Source organism: Schistosoma haematobium, chromosome 2, assembly GCF_000699445.3.
Source record: "Schistosoma haematobium chromosome 2, whole genome shotgun sequence".
Taxonomy (NCBI): Eukaryota; Metazoa; Platyhelminthes; class Trematoda; order Strigeidida; family Schistosomatidae; genus Schistosoma; species Schistosoma haematobium.
The window spans coordinates 37366254-37374417 of NC_067197.1; positions in this window are offsets into that span (position 1 = coordinate 37366254).

Consider the following 8164-nt stretch of genomic DNA (forward strand, 5'->3'; position numbering starts at 1 on the left):
AGGTCCTGAATCCCATCTCTTGGAATTAAAGAAAGTAATGTCCACCCATGTAATGGTTGAAGAATCCACCGTTGATTTACTAATTAATTTTTATTCAGATTGGACTAGATTACTTGAGGATGTTGCATGGCTATCCCGATTTAAGCGATATTTATTGATAATGCGTCCTGGTAGAACTGATCTGTCTTTACAGGCGAGTATGCTCAGATTTGATGAGTTAAATTCAGCTTGCTTAGATTTAATTCGATATGTCCAACGCATAGTATTTCGGAAAGAGACTGAAATGTTGTCGTCTGATACCATTAGCAATGTGAAAATAACAAATTCACTGTTACGAATCTTAAATCTAATGATGATAAACGAATTATTATGTATCGGTGGCCGACTTCAAATTAGTTCCTGGCCCGAGTCGAGGAAGCATCCTATAATATTACCATCAAAGCATACAATTACATATTTGATTCTACAGTATTACCATATTTTGGAGGAACATGTTGGAGCTACACAGGTAATGGCGACGATCCGAGAAAGATTTTGGGTGCTGAGAGGTGGTGTGGCCATGAGGAGGGTGATAAAGGATCGTGTTTATTGTAAAAGGAGGAACGCCCGTCCCATTCAGCAACTAATGTCATCATTACCTCCGACTAGAATAGAAGGTGATGACTATCCATTCTTATCAGTTGAGATAGATTATTTTGGTCCCATTATGGTTAAACATGGTAGAAGTACTGATAAGCGATGTGGTTGTGTATTCACTTGTTTAAGGTTGAGAGCTGTGCATCTGGAGGCGGCATATAGTTTTAGCACAGACTCGTTCATCATGGCACTAATGAGGTTTGTTAGTAGGAGAGGCTATCCGAAAGAAATATACAATGATGATGGATCAAATCTGGTGATGGCTAAATGTGAACTAAGAAAATGTCTTAGGGGTTGGGTGGAGGAGCGTATGCACTCTTATCTACTAAGAAAAGGGATTGACTGGCATTTCAATCCTCCGACTGCTAGTCATTGGGAGGGAATATGGGAGCTCGTGATTTGCTCTGTACGTAGGGTGTTGGTTGCTCTTGTAAAGGAACAATCTTTAACAGATGAATGCCTTGAAACTTCATAACAGAGGCTGAGCGTATAATTAACAATCGATCTTTGGTTCCCGTTACAGACGACTCGAATTATCTCGATGCAATAACACCAGAAAAACTATTACTATTGAGAGAAAACGTCGTAGAATTGACTAACACTCTATCTAATGACAGGTATTCTAAGAGATGGAAGCAAGTGAATTACTTGGCACAAGTATGTTGGAGATGTTGGTCTAAGGAATATGTTTCGCTGTTGCAGCGTAGATACAAGTGGACCCGACCAGAGAGGAACATACGGGAGGGTGACCTAGTTATGATATGTTCTGACTTCTCCGAGAAAAACAAGTGGCCCTTTTGTCTAATACAGAGAGAGATACCAAGTAAGGATAGATTAGTGAAACAGGTAGAAATGAGGACAAGAAGGGGGATCCTAGTGAGAGATATTCGAAAACTGTGTCTTCTTGAAGCTGTAGATGGTAGGTAGTTATTCGGATCCCTAGGCGTACTGGTGTAAGTCCTATGGACCACGAGGTTGTTGGTGCGGTGAATGCCTGTTATTGACTGCTTGTGATGCATATACTTGGATTCCTACCACCTATTTACTTGTCTGTGAAAACAACCAAGGTTCTTTTGTTCGGGAGTTTTACAGGAGAATTGAAGACATTTGACAGATTAAAACCTTTTTATTGTTTAATAATAATTTACTGTGTTCTTCGATGCATTTGTTTTACTTAACTTTTTAACTTGTCTGTTTATATCATTATTTCGTACATTTTGGTTTCCCTTTGTCGTTGGTTTGGTATTTGGTAGTTTTGCTCCGGGAACCTTCAAACTTGAAGGTCTTATTTTTTAATTGTTATAATTATTGTTGTTAGAACGTTATTTTGTCAACTATTTGTGAATTGCCACTAAACTTGGAATCTAAATTGGAGTTTGATTCTGTTGTTAATTTGGGTTTGTAATTTGCAAGTAGACCGATAGTCCGTACTTCAATAACTGGAACGAACAAAACTTGGACGCAACAATATATATGAGTGAATAAGTATAATGTGCGAATATGAAATAGGTTTGCACATACAAAGCACCACAACCACACTAGTATTCAGGATTCTGCCCACATCTTCGTTAGTGTTGCTCATTACTACCGTGTCTTCAGTGCTCATAGATGATCTTGGTTAGTAATACATTTTGGCGTTCATTTTATTTATGTGGTGAATATTCTATAATGATCCACTCTTTTTAAGAAATTTCTCCAGCAGCTCATTCAGAGTCACTGGAAGTCCCGAACCCCGGTGAAGGGATTGTTACGCTTGTGTTTAGTAAACCTATCCCGTAAAAACACCCTTGAAAAGAAAAGCTTGTCAGAAAAATCATCTTAAACCGTTGAAATCCTGTGTGAAGTGTTGAAGAATGCATGCTGAACAGAAAACATTGGCTTCGATAGGAATTCTGTTGTATTCTGGTCATGAGGGATAAAATGCTGCGCACACGCAGAGAGTTGCATTGGTCCTGTCGAGAGGAACATGAAAAGCACTTATACGATTGGAATCTTAGAGATCCACTGACGTAAAATCGTTCTACACTCACACCGAGTATTTGCAGTTCGGTCGTTACAAAGTAAATTCACATGAATCAAACAAACACGATTGAATGCGTCATTGAAACAAGAAGATATTGTGAATAATTATTCCAGAATGACACATCAATTCATCTCCTCAACTCACAACAACGTTCAATGCGATTCTGTTGTAATAACTTTCAACAAATTTAGAAAACTCATGTATTTTTATGCGGATTTATTTTAATGTTCAGGAATGTCAAGTTCGTTATTTAAGCTTGTAACATTCCTCCTGACAAGGTTGTTCATTGGTTTACGCTAATTCTGTTTCTTTATCACACACGCCCTTTCACACTTCTGTTTTGTTTTGAAATTGTTTCTATTGCCTCTACGTCCTTTGTAGATGAAGCGTAGACATTGATTCTTGGACTTGTCATAGTAGAACCTCGTCAGATTGAAGGTGCCTTGTCCCACTCGCAGCGGCTGAAGACATTTCTCTACAGTATAATTTGAAACAACAAAAGCAATCAATGAAAATCATAGTAAAATAATGCGGCAACACACAAAATTTGACATGGATGAACAGTTGTGTTGAAACACCTAGAATGACGATTATTTTCTCTCGTATGGTATTTCTTCCTAAGATTACATATCAGTTGGCAGACTGACCGCTATCCAGACTATAAGTGAGGCATATTGAACGATGTGCCCTGTGATTCACGAGTAGCTTGAATATTACTTCTTTTTGGGGGATGGTTTCATTATGCTGTTTGAAACGGTCGTATTACTCTTATACATCCTATATATGGGTTAGCCTGTTTTTGTCATCTCAGTCAGTTTTTCACAACACTCTTTCCCTAAAATACTTCAAATGCGTCAAATTCACGGATTTTCACAAATATATTCAACACAACACATTACGAAATACAATGGGTAATTGAAAAACGATGGAAGGAATATGTAAGACATTCACTTACTACTGATTTTTATACACAGTACATCGTCATAAACAACAAATAGAACAAGTACAAACAAAAGCTTGACTTCCATTCTTCAGATTACTTTGTGATCTTGTATCGAATGTGTTTTCATTTCGTCCTGAGCCATTTATACTCACAGAAATTTACACTCACCAACCGTTGTTAGTTCAGAGTTCATCGATTTATTTAAGGTCAACAAACTTCTAATTCCCTTACAATCGTTCGATATAACTAGGACCTACACTTGAACTCACCTGAGCAACCTATGTATACACGTGACAAATGATTTCAGGCAGCGCGGATTAGGATCACACTGTGTGCACAACTCTTTCTCATATGTCCTGAAAAGTAGTCATTGTGATGCATGACTTACAATGCATATAGGTTAACGGAATGAAATGCTCATACGAACCTACTGAAAAATAAATAAGCATAAGCGTCAGTTGATAGGTTCCGTTGTTCAGCTGTTTAGCAATAATACATTATAATCTTCCCTTCTCATTCAATGGGTAAATGTGTGGTTGATGACGAAATGATTAATTATTTAGCTATGAGAAATTCAACTGTTCACACTTGACTGACACATGGCTGAAAAAGTGCTGATAGGGAAATTCGGGAAGTATGCGATGCTTAACCTAAGATCATTGCTTGGACCTGATCACAAGGTGAGATGGAATGACAAAACCGCCAGTTAGTCATGCGTTTTCCAGAAAAACTGAAGCAGTTTAGTCACTGACTGGATACCACCAGCAACAACTTACTGTGGGAGAGAATAAATCATCTGCCGACTAAAGAGGAAATAAGGAAGCGTCTCTGGAATTGGATAGGCCGTACATTGATTCGTGCTTTGGAGGTCGACATCAAGGGATGAATAATAATAATGTATTTTCAGATAACAATATATTACATGGGACATGCCAGTTCATATGCACGTTCAAGCTGCTACAAATGCCACAGGTTTTACTTTCGTAAGCCACTCAACCATATTGATATTTTAAAGCGCATGTGAGTAATATCAACAGAAAACAAGTTTCCGTACGTCAGTATATCAATGTTAGTGCGACTATGATGTACAGTGTGAGATTTGTCGCGCTCTGTTTGATTGCGTTGGGACGAGCAGTTGATGTTCGAAAATGAATGAGATTAAAGTTCGTAGCAGTCAATGGATGGCGTTTACCTGAACTTTTCAGTTTGTTCTCTTCGATAGTGGTCCCAGACGAAGTCCGTAGGCATAAATAATGACTCAGGTCAAAGCCGTACGTTCAACGATTGTTTCCGGTTGTCTACCATGAGGGTGCTGAAAAAAGAAGAGAAAAACGGATTGGCGTGAACTAAAACAATCAGTATTCATTTGTGATGAAACAATTAAGGTATGATTACAACGATTCATTCTCCCTGATCAGATCGATTTCCAAGCAAGTATATTTCATCAAGTTGAAGAAACCAAGCTAGAGTATAGTGTTGGATGAGTAAAGGAACGTGTAAATGGAAGGGATTTGAAAGAGCTGGAGGCTTTGAATTATGTTCGTTTTTGAAATTCAATGAGGGAAATACAGTGTTCGAATACCAACCTGGTTTTATCGTCAAAATTATTATTACCGGTTTTCACTTTTTTAACTTTTGCAGAATCATCGGTTGAATCATATTTGTCGTAATTTTCCAGTCTTTCTTCCCTCAAGAAACACAGTTATTTAGTAGTTGTCAAAATGAATATGAAGCAACTAACAAATGGTGTAACGGAAAGAGAACGGTGAAAATCCCTCTGCAGCTTCTTTTTTGAACAGTATTGTCATTTATTTGTTCCTTCTACCCTTCTGTGTATTTTAACATTTGTTCCGATTTCGCTTAACCATGTCTTTTGTTCTTCAGTCTTCCCCGTTTCAGCCTTTGTTATGTGATTTCGATTAAAGACTTATTTCTTGTTACCTAATTTTCAATTGCATGTTGCCGGACCATTGACAGTAATGTCGTGTTTGACTAAGCTCAAGGTCACGGCGTGGTTCAGTTTGTGACTGTTAGCCTTCTGACTGTCTGCTTGGGAGAATTGCTGCAATCCCTGCAGAGAGATATTTGATCCCATCTTATTGGGAATATTTGTATTGATTCTCAGGTATCGAACCCTTTAGTATTAACTGCCTCTTTCGTTGTTTAGCGCGCTACTTTGTGTTAGAGAAACTTCTGATTGTATAGCACAGGCTGTACCGTTTGAGGTATTTTGTATTTTTGATGTAATTTGTTCTGTTTTCTTAATTAGAAACGTTTATATTGAGCACAGAGTTTGTGTTTTGATATAATATAATACGAGTATCTCAAAGACGCGTTGTGAGCTATACAGAGGAACTTGGTCTGGTCTAATCGAATAAATTTTGGGTTTGTCAGTCCGTTGTTCCATCCGAATATTGGTTGTTCGGTCGCTACAAATGGTGCATGCTGTGTTCTATCGGAGAATCTTGCTTTTCCCTTTGTGTATATTGAGACCTACTGCTCAATTATTAATATGTTATAAATATTTAAGGACGAAATGTCCTTACAAAGCACCAATTATAATTTCCATTCTTTAGTCTCACTCACAAGTGACCGACAAAATACTCATGAAGGTAACCATAGGTTAGTAAAATTCTGAATTTTATTAGACAAAGAATTAGTTATAATAACTAGTGATGTTCGAAATTTCCTGCATCACAAAAAATGCGGTAACTGATTGTTTTACTATTGTGATCTTAATCAAGAAACAAATGCATACTTCAAGTACTACGAATATAATGGGTAGAAGAAAACGGTGAATAGAGCAAAATAAATGTGAGAAAATAGATGTGATGACAAAAAGTGATTGTTTGACTATCCATTTCTATTCATCTAGCATACGAACACCACGTGTAGCTTCCTGATTGTACAAATGCTTGAAACCACTGCATGCACATTAGATGGATTTAATGATACATTTATTCATACTAGATAATATAAATACTTGAGTGTCTTGTGCCATATATCACACTGTTTGGAATAAGATTTCTTCCCACCTGTCTTCTGTCTACAGACTTGCGGCTTGGAGGGTTCAAGTGTTTGAGTGCTGAATTTGTACGCGGAATAGCAAGAATCTAAATTCTAGATGTAACTCTGCAAAATATCGTCTCCAGTTTGCATTCATTACAACTACACAGGAGTCGCATTTGAAAGACTAACTTAGTGTGTCAAGCAATCGCAAGATTTATAGAGGGATTTTCATTCCATCCAAATTCAAACCAGCAAAATGCCATCGCGAATATCCTACATTTACACCATGTCACTCGCTCTACTATTCCGCCACTTCTGAGAACATGCGAAACCGAAATAATGGAAATCTGTTCTACCCTTTCGATGATAGACTGGTTTCCTTTGAATCATTTTACTGAGTTGTGTGTCGAAACATTTCTCAATATTTGTTCAACGTCAATTCATAGTGGGGTTTCACATAATAACAAACGGCATACATTTTCATTAGTATGGAAATCACATTGAGAATAGAGCTGAAGTTAGCTGAGAAATTCATTGGTAGAAATATTGAATTGGAGATAGGTAACGATAGCAAATCACAGGACTGATTTCAACAACTAACTTGGTTGACCAAGTCACAAAAATTGCAACCGTTTAACAACACAACATTGTCTTACTACAAGTCGACTCACAAAACGCTTTATTTCCGGATTGTAATATACACTATTGTTTCCCGCAACTAGGATAATTTTCCTGCTTCGATACTGTTATGCTTGTTGTCACACCAGTGATTATTTATTTCACTATATTATCCGGGTTGTTCAAACAATACATTTTTCATAGATGTCGTTGTCAACATTCTTTTCGAAACTCTAATCAATCTGATAGTTTACGTTTGCATTATTTCCCCTTGTTAAATAGTTTAGACAAAATATATCTCATTCACTGAGCTGTCGAATGCATCACGACTGCTTTGGGTGTTGTCAAACTCTACTCTCTGTCCTCATGTTTCTCTCTCCATAGTCGTAGATTATTAGAAGTACTGTAAAATGGAATGGCTTCGAGTGGCATTATTTACCTTCCATAACGTTGTCTTACTGCACCTGCTGAGCGAATGCTCGTTTCAAGTCACGGCTTTCACTGTTATATTCGGTGTGAAAAAAATCCATATTGCGCCAGTCCATTGAACACATATCTCCAAACAATTAACGTTGACGTCTTTATCTATGGCATGTGACATTGCTTTCTGCATCGAAATGTGTTCGTTTATCAAACACCATGATTTCAGCACCACCATTCTAGTACCACGTTCTTCATCTTCTCAAGCACGGTCAAAGTCAAAAGAAGTAGGATTTCTGGCCTACCAGGCTCTATCTGATTTCAATACATAAGCGAACAACGACAGTATGCAAAAGGCAGATGAGAATGCAGTTCATTGAACGGGGACAAAACAACACGAATAGCATGCTCAACAGCAATTAGGGGACAGGAAACATCAGTCAACATAGATTATTGTCGTTTGTGGTAAATAGGAAGGGTTGTGATCGGTGATGACGGTTGTGGCCTAATATGTG